This window comes from Cupressus sempervirens, chromosome 3, assembly GCF_028749045.1.
Source record: "Cupressus sempervirens isolate cs-2001-9-10 chromosome 3, ASM2874904v1, whole genome shotgun sequence".
NCBI lineage: Eukaryota > Viridiplantae > Streptophyta > Pinopsida > Cupressales > Cupressaceae > Cupressus > Cupressus sempervirens.
The window spans coordinates 351,314,713-351,329,364 of record NC_143120.1 but is presented as its reverse complement, the minus strand read 5'-3'; the positions used below and the strand labels follow the sequence as shown (position 1 = coordinate 351,329,364).

The 14,652-nt window shown below is 44.8% G+C and overlaps 1 pseudogene across 1 annotated transcript in view; it reads right to left on the bottom strand.

The window, feature by feature from the left end:
* LOC149566431 (mechanosensitive ion channel protein 2, chloroplastic-like) overlaps positions 1 to 14,411 on the bottom strand; it is a 64,132-nt pseudogene extending 49,721 nt beyond the window's left edge. Inside the window, exon 1 of the transcript XR_016362189.1 lies at positions 14,215 to 14,411. The product of XR_016362189.1 is annotated as a mechanosensitive ion channel protein 2, chloroplastic-like (transcript). The remainder of the gene's footprint in view (positions 1 to 14,214) is intronic.
* Positions 14,412 to 14,652: the final 241 nt, after the last annotated feature.

Below are 14,652 nucleotides of genomic sequence, written 5' to 3'. Positions count from 1 at the left end.
CCAACTCCGGCTCAGTGGCCCAATCTGCCAACATCCCAGCTGTCTCCGTTGCTGGCCAGCCCCTGTCTATAAAGCAAGTCTGAAATCGCCAAGGACAAATCCCACGGATATATGCTCTGATCAAGTGCCACTCCCTCCACCGAGTCAAGGCCTGAATTGCCACATCGTGGCCCTTCTTCAATGCAGATTTCATAGTCCTAAGGTAATCACGGCACCTGTCCTCATCTGACCCATAGTCCTCCTTGGCGAAGGCCTCCAATGACCATTCCGCATCACTGTTTCCCTCCTCATCAGCGGGAGCCATGCCCACATCCGGTGCCGCCATCTCTGCTGTTGGCACAACCATGGCATGTGGCATTCCCTCCTCCTGAAGCTGAGGCTCTAGTACCGCTGGCCATGTTCCTGAACGCCTAGGAGACTGAATGGACGGACCTCGCTTGGCAGGAGTGAGTCGGAACTGCTGCCTCAGAAACTCACTAGCTCTATCGATCACCTCCGGTTGGTCGACCTGCGCAAGCTCCATGTTCATCTCCAGTACTGGCTGGGCTGACTCGGCCTCTGCTAAAAAGGATGATGAAACGGTGACCACTGCATCACAATCAATGACCTCCAACCGAACCTGCGGCTCGGATTGTGGCGGTGGCGACTGTGCTCTCGGTGTGACTGCGACGGTGACATCTGCTAGTGCAACTGGAATCACCTCCGCTACAGCCGTCGGCAATGACTCGGCAACTATCCGTGGGACAGCATCCGTCACTGTCTGTGGAACCACCTCCGTCATTGTCCGTGGGACATCTGCCTCCGCTGGAGGAGTCATAAGAACCGGGGCATGGCGCTGACCAAACGCCGGAATGACTGTTGAAGAGGTAGTCAAGTGCGCTGAAGTTGACAACTGAGGTGGGGTAAAGAATGTGGGCCCACCACCCGCTGTCTCACCATCAACTTCAGCCGATGTGCTCTCCTCTTCTTCCACAGATTCAGCCTCGTCACTCATCGAAATGCCCTCCCGTCCGCTATCTGTCTCCTCGGAAGGGGCCAATTCGCGGAGTACTTTCTTGCGACCTGCTGCTGACCCTCCTATATCTAAGTGTCGCCAGTAGAATATGGGAGGCTCCCCGTCTGCCAACTTGCCCCTTGGAGGAGCCTCAAAGCCATCCATTGGAATCTGGCTAGCTGCAGCCTCTAGAAACAACCCGATGGCATGGTGCGGCATGAAAAATGTTCGGTGCTGAAGCGTCATGAATTCCTCCATCCTGTCGGCAAATACTGAGGCCCAATCATATACCACTCCCTGCATGATACCATTCATAAACACAATCTGCGGCAATGCAATATCGAAGGCCCGGGTGGCGCCTGTCAACCTGCTCTTGATAACGTCCATGATACAACGCCAATGACCCTCCCGAATAAAGTCTCTGCGAAGCCCTCTACACTTTGTCCCCTGAACTACTGTCTCCCTCTCCACGGGTGTAAGATCCCTGCATACTAGAGCTATCCAATGCTCCTTCCATTCCCGTGACAGTTTGTGATTCCTGATTTCCACTTTCCTCCCATCGGGGCCAAGGATGCCGAAAACTCTAGTGAAATCCCTCGGTTTAAAAGATACTGACATCTAATGTTCTTTGTATAGGAATGTACTTGTTCTGCTCCGGGCGCTATATGTTTTTATCATAGTGCACAATACTGATTCAAACAACCGGATGGAAAAAGTGGGAAGCTGAATAGCCCAATGTACCTGTGCCCGCCGCAAAATCTGTTTAATTTGGTCTGCCTCGGGGGTCTCCTGCCACCACTTCCGGCATTCGCTTCCACTAAGACTCTCAAACTGGACAGTGAGATAGGTGAGTTCCTCCTTGGTTTTCTGTTTCTTGCTACTGGAACCGGAAGGGCCTGCAACTCGAATCCCTGATGCCAAAACTCTTGAATTCTTCTCCATATTTGCCGCCAACTGACTCTTCCACGGCTTCCGCTTGCCTGCTAACTCCATGCAACAATGACTTATTTCTTCTTATTTTGTTTCCTCCGTCCGTTATAAAAAAATCTCAGCCCGCGGAAAAGGAGAAGACAAATCTTAATCAACAGTGCTGCCAATTAAACCAATACTTGCCAACAGCTGTGTGTGATTGTCCCCCCTTTTTTTGGTATTTGAATTCTTGCAACCGCATCATTTGCATTCCGAACCGTGCTCCACTCCTTCCATTCACGATAAACAATTGAAGCATAAGGATTGGCTTCAGTTGCATGAGACGAGGTTAAATGCCTTAGAGGAGTCGGATCTTGAAGAACGATTAAGAGAAGAGTTATTGAAATATGGCCGATTAGATGAGATCACTTCAAGAGGAATTGCGGATCAAAAAGGATGGACAGGCTCTTTGTCAAGCATTGTTGCAAGGTGAAACCGTTGGGCGAAAAGATTCAGTTGCGATTGGGTCCTGTCCTCCCCGCGGCCTTTCTGTCCTCACCCGCGGCCTTCCTTGTCGTCGGTAGAAATTGTGTATCGGCCGACGGGTTCCTTCGGGAAAGTTCTTGTTATGTAGCCGACGGTGAATAGTTTGTAGCGGACATGATGTACTTAGCCGACGGATACCTTCGGGAAGGTTCGTCGAAAAGTATTTATAACCCCTTCGGGAAGCATTGTATTGATCTTATCATTATGATATCATATGAGAAAAGCATAATGTACTGTTGGCATATGCGATAATAATAAGAGTTCTGCTGGTTGCTGTTCATGTTCGTATTCTTTGTTTGTGTGTGTTGCTTAATTAATCCATACGGTAAACATTTGGTGCCGTTGCCCGATGGATCTGGCACGCAGGCAGGCGGAGATGAATTAAATGCCGAATCAGTTGAACAAAGACAAGAGTAAGCTAAAGGAAAAAGATGACATACGCGTTGCGCAGGAAAATTTAATTTTGGCTCAGCAGATAGAGCGTCGACGGAGGTTTCAGAAGATTTCCGACAGAACCAAGAGTGCAGAAGGATTGTTGAAAGAGACTCGACAACGGCTTGATTTGGTGGAAGAAGCGAGGGAGGAGTTTCTGAACCTGCATACGCCACGGGAAGAGAATCCTGACGGAAGCAGATCGACTTGCACGACTCGGAGTGCAGAAGGAGCACGAGCGTGGAGTGACCTCTTCGTCCGAGATATACTTCCGGAACAGACAGCTACGATTGACAAACCCTCTTCTTCATCAAACAGCGCGGAAGCAGAAAACAGCGCGGGTGTTGAAAACAGCGCGGAAGCAGAAAACAGCGCGGGTGTTGAAAACAGTGCGGAAGCAGAAAACAGTGCGGACGTAGAAAACAGCGCGGGTGTGCAAAACAGCGCGGGTGTACAGAACAGCGCGGGTGTCCAGAACAGCGCGGGTGCTAAAAACAGCGCGGGAGTGCAAAACAGCGCAAGTACACAACAAAACCCTCGACATACAGTAATAATGGCAGGTCCGAAGGAAAAATTGCCTAAATTTGATGGTGATGAAGCAGCTGATCCCATTCGACATTGTAAAACATGTGAAACGATCTGGAGGGCGAATGGCATAACAGATACAAACGAATGGATCCGACAATTTCCCGCAACCCTACGAGGTGTTGCCATTGATTGGTTTACTGATGCCGATCCACAGAAATTGAATAGTTGGGATAACATTAAGAAGGAGTTCATCGCAGAATTTCAACTTTTGCGTGATGACAATGAAATTGTCGCAGAGATATTCAATACCAAGCAAAAGAAGAATGAAACTGTACGGGTCTTTGCTAGGAGGTTGAAGGACTTAATCAGTAAGATGGAGAATAAACCAACTGACGGGTTACAGAAACGATGGTTCATTGAAGGCCTTCACCCGAAGCTGCGGAAAAAGATGAAGATCGTGCCGCCATCCACATACAATGAAGCTTACAACCGAGCAATGAACCTCGAAAGTGATCAGAAGACAAAGAAGCAGAAGAAGACCAGCTCGTCCGATTCAGATGACGATACATCTTCCGGAAATAATAGCAGCGATGACGAAGGAAGCAACAAGAAGGTTCGTGCCCTTCAGAAAGACATGCTTCGGATGATGAAGGAATTCAAGAACATGAACAAGGAACCTAAGGGCAATGACTTATGGTGTACGGAATGTAAGAAAGAAGGCCATGCGAAGGGATCTTGCCCAAAAGAGCAATTTTGCGAGATCTGCCAGATTATGGGACACTCAATAAAGGACTGCCCTTTCAATTTGAAAACAAGAACACCACAGCAAGTGTTCCTGACACAGGAGGCCTCTCCGTCCGGAGGGAATGGGAACACCAGTACGGATGGTGCCACATCAGGTGGATATAGAAACAACCGGCGCAGTCCAAACAACAACAGCACTAACAACAATGGTGGCAACAACAACAATGGAGGAAGGAGTCGCATTCAGTACGATGCAAATGGTCGGCCAATTGTTCAATGCCGCGCATGCAATCTGTGGGGTCACTTCGCCCGCGACTGCACCACAACAAATACACCGAAGTTACTATGCCGCTGGTGTGGACCTGGTGATCATGATGATACCAAGTGCCCAAAGTCCGGAGTAAATCTGATTACTGTAGGAACAGACGAGGAAGAAGTTCTGGCCATCACTCGAAAGCAAGCGAAGCTTTATCCTGACCCAGCAGAAGAAAAGAGGAGACTGGAGGAAGCAAGGGCAGAAATCCAGAAAGCAACACAGGCAGAAACGACACACCTGAAGGACACGCCGAGTACTTCCGTACGGAACTGCGCAGAACAGAACATTGTCCGGCAAATTTTGCAAGCCGAGATACCTGTCAGGATAAGTGATCTGTTGCTCACTATGCCTCAGCTCCAATCGGCACTCACAAACATTGTTCCCGCTGCTCAACTACCAGGAGAACATGGAAGGAAGCAAGAACGTGGAGCAAGTACAGTACACAAAAAGGAGAAGGAAAGTGGCGCAAGTGCAGAAGATCCAATGTTGTTAGCCCTCTCATCTGGACGCCATCCAGCAGTCGTCGAAATGGGAATTCTCGGGACTGTATTGACGGAAACAATTGTGGACGGAGGGTCCGGTGTCAATGTGTTGCCTGAAGACATTTGGAAAAAGTTGGGACAGCCGACATTATGGCCGCCTACATTCCAGCTGCTAACGGCCGATCAACATGGAATCAAGCCATTGGGAGTCCTGACAGCACAACCAGTGACGATTGGAACACAACCGTTCCTGTTGGACTTTGTCGTGATCCCACTGAAGCGGAGAGGATATGATGCCATTCTGGGCCGGGGGTGGCTGATACAAGCCAAGGCAAAGCACGATTGGAAGAAAAATACTTTATCACTCGAAAGCAAAGGCCGAAAGTATGTCATCGATCTACACACTCAGATGGTTGGAGAAGAAGCTCTATCGTCAGATTCCGAAGGAGAAGATGATGAGAGGAGGCAGAGTATGGAACCCGATCAGGAGGGAGTCCTACAATTGGAAGGAGATGATGATCTGGATTCAGTAAATGGTCTTTACCACTGGCAGATAGAGGATTATGAGCTCTTTCCAAGTTGTAATATGCTAAGGATCGACGAAGGTAAGAAAGGAGGAAATGAATGTCCGAAGGAACACAGAGAAGCTGACGAAAGAAATGAATGTCTGAAGGAACATGGAGAAACCGAAGGAAGAAATGAGTGTCTGAAGGAACATGGGGAAGCCGAAGGAAGAAATGAGTGTCTGAAGGAACATGGAGAAGCCGAAGGAAGAAATGAATGTTCGAAGCAACATAAAGAAGCCGAAGAAGAAAACGCGGATATGACTGAAGCTGAAGGACAGAACATACAGTACGAACCGAAAAGAAGGAAAGATTCTACTGTACGATTGCGCAGGAAGAAAGTATTATGTCGAACCACAAATATAACAGAAAGGTACTGGCAGCAAGGAAGGCACACGATATGGTCTGCACAGGAAACAAAGCGAAAGGGTCTAATAAAAGTTGCAGCAGTACGGAGTGAAAGTGTTATTGACGGACAGAAGGGGCAGTTGACGAAGTCCATGGTACGGGACTTCGGGAACAAACTGGGCGATATGGAGATGACACAGAACAAGCGTAGCAGGTTTCCACTCGGACAGTGGGTATTGTACGACGATCGGAATGAGATCAAACCAGGCAAGTTCAAAATTAAATGGGTCGGGCCGTACCAGATGAGGGAAGTAAGCAATAACAGAGCAATAAAACAGTGGATGCTAGACCGAAAGGAAGTATTCGATGTAGTGAAGAGGTCGAAGTTGAATGTCTGCAATGAAAGAAGTAACGCACCCCTATGGACGAATAACTGAGAGAAGACTGTAAGTACTGTATATATGTAAATATTGTAGATAATTGTTCCAGAAGTGAGATTTTAAAAAAACAAACCAAAAAAAAAAGAGAGAAGTGAAGTAAAGCACCGTACGGTTTCTGGAAAGCACCGTACGGATTTTGAAGTACCGTACGGTTTTTCAGAAGTGAAGTACGGATTTTGAAACTAAAGTACAGATTTTGAAGAGCACCGTATGGTTGTCCAGAACTAAAGTACGGATTTTGAAGAAGCACCGTATAGTTTCCATCAGCAACATACGGATTTCATGTTACCGTACGGATTTCCATCAGCAAGGTACGCATTTTGTGTTTCCGCATGGTTTTCCATAGCAAGGTACGGATTTTATGTTGCCGTACGGTTTTCCATTGGCGAGACAATCCAAATTGCAGTAGGATTTTTTAAGAATGTACGGATTTCATGTTGTAGTACGGTTTTTAAAGCCGCCGTACGGATTTCATCACCACCGTACGGATTTTATTGCAATGGTACGGATTTCATAGTAAGGGGCATTGTACGGTTTCCACAAGCACCGTACGGATTTCACAAGAAAAAAATTTGTCGTACGGTTCTCAATGTTTGAAGAATGGTGTACGGCTTTTCAAATAAATTAATTGTACAAGCTCTCAAGAGGCTGCCGTACGGCTTGTTATAAGCTTGTGTTTCGTACGGATTTTAAAGCACATATATTAAGCATACGGATTTTAGAGCCTTTTTTTGTACGGATTTTTAAAGAAAAGCAGCGTACGGAAATTGCAGCCAGGAATGCGAGGTGATTGTACGGATTTTCCAAGCATATCATGTGTAGGGATTTGGATTGCAAGATTACAAATTTTGAAGAGTGGGGTTTTTGCGTACGGATTTCATCACAGAAGGGTGACAGGAGGTTTTGTATTAAAAAAAAAAACGTCGACAAATCGAGAATGCTCAGAATGAGTATCAGATGATACCATAGGGAAGAGGAAGAATCAGCGATTGCCAGAAAGAGTGTAGAATCGGCAGAAAATGACAGAAATGGTGTGTTCCGTGCAGTTTTGTGTGGGTTTCACAGTGCTAAATTGGTGTTGGCGACGAGGGGCGTTGCCCCTCGACCCCGCCCTGTACTGCGACAGGGAGCGCACCCGGGGCGCTGCCCCAGGACCCCGCGAGGGCGCTGCCCCTCGACCCCGCCGGGGGCGTTGCCCCCTGGACCCCCAGTCGTTGCGGATATCAGTCGTGGGAGTCTGACCAATGAGAAGATTTGGAGCTGCGGCAGGCATGGAGTGTCTGTGTATCAGAGGCACTGAGAGTAGGTGTTGGCCATGAGGCTGTCTTGGTGGATGTGTAGAGAGCTCGGGAGGAGCTGATCATCCAGTTGGAGGCAGTGCAGCGACACTTGGTTCAGTGTACTTGGCATTGGAAGGCAGAAAGCGGCACAGGTGGCTATCAGGGTCAGATGTCAGATTGGCTAAAGTGACAGTGTTGGGTCAGTCATTATATTTTGGTTGTTGATTTGTCTCAGAGATTTTGTAATAGTCGTCGGGAGACGACTTTTCTTTTTTGGGGGGAATGATGTCGTCGGTAGAAATTGTGTATCGGCCAACGGGTTCCTTCGGGAAAGTTCTTGTTATGTAGCCGACGGTGAATAGTTTGTAGCGGACATGATGTACTTAGCCGACGAATACCTTCGGGAAGGTTCGTCGGAAAGTATTTATAACCCCTTCGGGAAGCATTGTATTGATCTTATCATTATGATATCATATGAGAAAAGCATAATGTACTGTTGGCATATGCGATAATAATAAGAGTTCTGCTGGTTGTTGTTCATGTTCGTATTCTTTGTTTGTGTGCGTTGCTTAATTAATCCATACGGTAAACATTCCTGTCCTCACCTGCGGCCTTTCTTTTTCTACCCGTGGCCCATTCTTTCGCCGGCGATTAACTGGGCGAGGATTTATAAAATGTTAAGCCCGTGGACATCTGCCCGCGGGGCTTTTAATAACCCGCGGACAGTCCGGTTCCCTGCCCGCGGGGCTTTCTCTGCCCACGGGCAGCAGCTGCCCACGGGCCTTTCTGTCCATGGCCCCTTTTTCTTTTCTTTTTTATAATTTTTTTTTTTTTGAGAAATTCGAATACATCAAATAAAAGCGGTACCTCTGGATGATGTCGCCGCCAGGAAGTTCTGTACTGACGACGATGGCAAATTCAATGACGGCGAGAACTGCCTTGCACGATATGGTTTCAACTTGGATCTGTTAACTGACTAAGTCATCTCCTGTCTGTCCACGGTCACCAGTTTGATTACCCCATTCTCGCCAATTTCTCGAATCTTATATGGTCCAACCCATCGCACTTTGAATTTGCCCGGCTTGATTTCATTACGGCCGTAATACTTCAGTACTAACTATCCCGGCTGGAATCTGCTACGTTTCAGATGCTTATCATGCCAGAGTTTGCGTCTGCTCTGTGCCACTTCCGTTGCCCACTGTGCCAACAACCGGTTCTCCTCCAATTTATTCAAATTATTCAATCGCTCTTGTAAGCTTCAGTCATCATCCAGTTTGTTTTCCAACGCTATTCGGAGACTCGGAATCATGAATTCTACTGGAACCACTGCTTCCTATCCAAACATTAACTGGAATGGTGTGTGCCCGGTCGTCACTTTGAATGCCGTGCGGTACGCCCAGAGGGCAGCAAGTAAGTTCTCCTCCCAATCAGCACCTTCCACCATGCAAGATTTGTAGATGATGGATACCAGAATTTTATTGGTGGCCTCTGCCTGCTCGTTTGCTCTTGGATAGTACGGACTTGACAATGAATGATAAATTTTGAACTGAGTGGTGAGCAGTCGAATAACATGATTAACAAAATGACCTCCCCGATCACTTGTTAATTGTAACGCGATTCCATACCTTGTGATGATCTGTTCATAAATAAATTTCGCGGTACTGACGGCCGAGTTATCTGGTAGCGCACGAGCCTCTACGCACTTGGTCAAGTACTCCGTTGCAACAATGATGTAGCAACACCTTCAAGTCTTGCTCACCCTCAGTGGTCCAATGAAATCTAGTCCCCATCGCTCAAAAAGTTCCTGCACAAGAGAGGGTTGAAGTGGCATGAAATCTCTCTTCAGCGGCTTCCCAGCCCGTTGGCAAGTGTCACATCCGACGACCCATTCCCATGCATCATTGTACACCATCGGCCACCAGAGTCCTATGAGTAATATCTTTCGTGCAGTGGTGTCAGGCCCCATGTGTCCTCCCGCGGGACCCTCATGTGCTTCTTTTAACACCTGCGGTATCTCTTCTTCCAACACACACCGCCGAAGAATATGATCCGGCCCCATTTTGTAGAGCAACCCATTGATTAATTGAAATGTACGACTTCTGATTATCAACTTGCGCCTATCATTTGGTGACATCCCTGTGGGAAACTGTCTTGTTGAGAGGTATTCGCCAATACTCCTGTACCATTCCAGCAGTACCCCAATCTGAAACAGCTGTGTGTCAGGGAAGTCTTCATTCACACCATCCGCTGGTTCCCCTGTTTTGATCCGTGATAGGTGGTCAGCACTAACGTGTTTCTTTCCTGGCCGGACAATGATTTTGAAAGTAAATTCCTGCAACAGTAGCAACCATCGGCTGATCCTCCCTTGGATGACGGGTTTGTTAATCATGTACAACAGGGCCTGGTGATCAACATAATACACAAACGGTGTAGCAAGCAAATAATGACAGAATTTTTGCATAGCATAAACCATTCCCAAGGCTTCTCTTTCAGTCGTGTTGTAGTTCTGCTCGGCCTTTGATAGCAACCGGCTGGCAAAGTATATTGGATGATCCAATCCGTGATTACCAGTCTGTGCCAGGGTTGCGCCGATCACATAATTGGAGGCATCCACATGAACATGAAATTCTTTATTCCAGTCCGGATATGCCAAGATGGGTGTCGTAGCCAATCGTACCTTCAGCCCTTCAAATGCCTCATCCTGCTCTTTCTCCCATCTAAATGATTCTTCCTTGCATGTTAGCTTATCTAACGGTTGGGACACCTTGGCAAAATTTTTAATAAATCTCCGATAATAACCTATATGCCCGAGAAAAGATTTTACCTCCGTCACATTAGTAGATGGCTACATTTCGAGAATGACTCTCACCTTATCAGGCTCCGTCTTTAATCCTTCCTTACAGACAATGTGTCCGAGCAGTCTGCCGTGCGGAACCATAAATCTGCACTTTTTGGGATTCAATGCTAGCCGGGCCCTGCGACATCTCTCCATACACTCACCAAGTGCTGCCAGGTGTCCATCCTCCGTGCTAAATATTGACCAATCATCCAAGAAGGCCTTGAAATTCCCCACAAACATCTTGTCGAAGATATGTAGTATAATCCGCTGGAATGTGGCCGGTGCATTACACAACCCAAAAGGCATCCGGTTGTACGCGTAGACCCCATCTTCAAGAACAAACGTTGTCTTCAACTTATCCTCCTCCACTATAGAAATCTGATTATATCCAGAGAACCCATCCATAAAAGAGTAGATTTCATGTCCCGCGACCTCCTCCAGAATGCTATCTGTGAATGGAATCGGATAAGGATCTTTGATTGTTACTGCATTCAGGCATCTGAAATCAACGCATATCCGGATCTGAATGGTATCCTTCTTCAAGGAAATGACTATTGGTGACACCCATTCGCTGGTCTGTACCTCCTAGATAATGCCTGCTTCTAGCATCCGGTTGATTTCCTCCATAACCCGTGCGGCATAGTTCTTATTCATCCTGTAGGGTCGCTTCCGTACAGGTACAGCTCCGTCCACCAGTGGGATGCGGTGCACACACAATTCCGGCGGTACTCCTTTGAGGTCCTTGTATGTCCATGCAAACACATCCTTGTAGTCCATAAATATCTTGAATGTCGTAGCCTTGAGTACTGGATCCCAATTATCTCCGACTAGTATGTTCTTCGGCTCTGCCTCGTCCCCCAAATTCATTGTTTGCAACGGCGCCAAATGTTTACCGTACAGGTAAAGAAATCAACGCATACAGACATTAGAACATGAACAGCAGAATTATATTCGCAATAGTAGATAGATGATGATTTACAATGATCCCAGACGGGCTATAAATACTACCGCCGAACCTTCCCGAAGGAGTCCGTCGGCCACAATTATTCTATCCGCTACAAATTATTTACCGCCGGACCGTCGGCTACAGAATACCGAAACACTGCCGGACCGTCGGCTACAAAATACAAAACACCGCCGGACCGTCAGCTACAGACTAGAAAATACTGCCGGAACTATCCAGTCGGCTAACAAACCCAACAATTTGTGGCCGTACATCACATGAAAAGGGAAACCTGGAATGTCCTAAATCCCAAGGAATTATTTTCTTTGTTAACTATTGATAAATATCTATGGACGAAGAACCAACAAGAGAAGTTTAACACCTACATGACAATTACAAAGCATATTCAAAGTGTATGTGTTTTCTATTAAGTCAATTTTATATTTATTAATTATGTACATCTATGATTATATCCACATGAGACCAACCATAGTAGTGTGACAATTAAGCAGTAATGGCAGAGCATGATTCGAGCATAAATGGTTTTCAGTTAGTCAGATTTACATCGATAAACCATGAATGTCTATGTATTCAAAATCAAAAATAGTAGCATGACACTAAAACAACAATTATTAATTACATAGTATGTTCAAAGTCAGGTGTTTTTCAAATACTCCAGTTTTTTATTCATTATTCATGAATATTTGTGGCAAGAAACCTACTAAATGTGAAAGTTGAGTGTTTCCATTGTCCAGCTTTATATTCGTTGAGAATGAGAACCTAAGGATTCTGAAACATCCATCTCAGTAACATGTTACGGTTATAAAGAAAAATGCTGTGTTACTGGGTTCAGAGCAGCCTGGATTCAGGTCCAGGTGTGCGTGGGTCCTGATTCGCACCTGGGTTTGTGGCAAGTCTGAGCAAGGTCTGGATTAGGGACTGTGGGTCCATCCAAGTCCATGCTGCAGAGTAAAACTGAGCAAAATCTCCAGAGTTTTTTTTTTTGTTTTTCAGTCCGAGGTACTTATAACAGAAGTAAGAAATGAATGTAGCAGCATTCTGAGTAATGTCCAATTAATTTCTGAACATTACCATATATTGGCTGCCACATGTTTACGGCGATTCTATGTGAAGTGACAGTAGACAGAAAGCTACAGTAGTCATTATTCTGATTTCTGAGTGACCACATATTTGTAAAATTCTGGGATTAGAATTTAGTTTTTAACAGTTTTCTTGTAAACTTCCAATGCTATAAAATGTAATACTTCTGATTCAAAATCATTGATGAGTTGTCCTACTTATGACATCTTATAGGTTGGTGCCTCAAGGATGCTAGGTTGCTTCTCAGGTTCTAGAAAATAGCTTGCATGCTATGTTGGGTCATACCATAAAATGACTTAGTTTTGCAATTATGCATGTTTCACTTGTGTGTGGGTGTGTGTGTATTCAAAAATTGACCAAACCCAAATGGACAAAAAAAAATTGCCCAAACCCACGAACACCACTTACAGAGCAATGTTCTACTGAAGAAAAATGCCTTCACTATTTCTATTTCTCTTAGCATATGCATTGGATATCTGCTGCACTATTCCCTTTGTGAGCAGCATCTCCTACATGATGAATTTGCTGTTACAGTCAACAGCAATGACCATGCATTTTTACACACTATTTTGCTTCAAATAATTTCAAAAGGACTAATACTTTGGCTGATGTGTATCTCCAAATGAAGTCACCCTTCAAGCTGTATGCACTGCACTCTCCCTCTATAAAAATGCCTCATAAAATGTCATACTAATCAGAATTCAATGTTTCAATGCTTCAGAAGTCGACCATGGATTTCATTCATTGCATCAAAATGTTATCAGAAAAAGTCATCTATTAGGTCAATACACCACACTCAGTCTCAGGATCTCCAATAAATTGGATCTGATGCCACATGAAATAAGCAAACAAGCCATAGCTCTTACAGTGCAGAATATTTTATTCTGTAAGCGACGAATTATAAAAATTCCTATAGTCTAGGAACAAAACAATAACAACCTAACGTGATGAACACCATAATATTCCTTTATTGTGTAACTTAAGAAAAATGTTCTACTGAAGAAATTTAATAAACTAAAACACCTCCTAATTACTAGCACTAAAGCGGAAAAAATCAAAAGAATAAAGAACAAATACATTTTAAATAGCTTCAAAAAACTACTTGAAAATAAATCGAGAAAACTTCACGATTTATTTTCTGAATTCATGCAAATTAGAACATCCGAATCATGAGGCTGTTGTGCGCTAGTGATTATTTTTAATATCTTCTATTCTTCTCTTCCAAAGTTTAAATTAATAGAAATATAAAAACTGAGAGTTTACTTAAAAAATTTAATTACACATTGAAGGTTAGTCTATATTAGAGGCCTATTTAAATATTTATTTCTGTCTGCCATTATGGAAAAACTACTGTTGCTCATACATAATGTCTGATCATGCTTCAAGAACGTTTTTTTTTAACTAGAAAGAGCCAACCAAAGGTCGACAATTGTTAAATTTGACCCCACAGTACAACCATGGGCCAGATTCGAATCCCGAGTTAATTTGAAAAAACAAATGCTCCTCAGCTCCTTGCTCTTTATAAAAAGAAATTGATTATTGCTACGCCTCACAATTAAATAAAGTAAGAGAATTATTGATGTTCTCAAAAACAAAATATATATGATTGTCGGCTTCCCTCAAACGATTTACTCGCAAGGCAAGAAATCAAAAGCAAGCCAATGCATCTGCCCAGCTTACATCCCTTCAAAATTTAGGAGCTAAACAAATTTAACAAATTCATAGTAAAATTTAACGGAAACAGCTGACCAATTTCCCTGAAGCAATATCTGCTAAGGCTTTACAGCCAAATCACGATGAAATCCATCCAAACCAGGTCGTTCGGCTAACTATGCTTCCCCGTTACTTTCAGTGCTACTATTTCCTTTTCTTATTTGTATAGCGTCCGGGCTGCGGAGGGTTTCAAGGGTGTCGTGCAGATTTGAAAAACAAACGAATAAAGCATCGACTTTGCTGTTATCCAAATGTGGTGTATATTCTGAGGCGATGCTGCAGAAGTGTTTACTCGAAAACGGTAAAGTGGTGGGCCCCACGACACATACGAATTCATTGGTAGCTTATGATGCAAGTTAGCCGACTATAACGTGTGACATTAAAAAACACGTGTGATTTTAGATAACCCGCCCGACTCTTATGGACAGACTTATTTTTCCTTTTAAATTTTTAGATTTTTGTACGGCAAGGGAA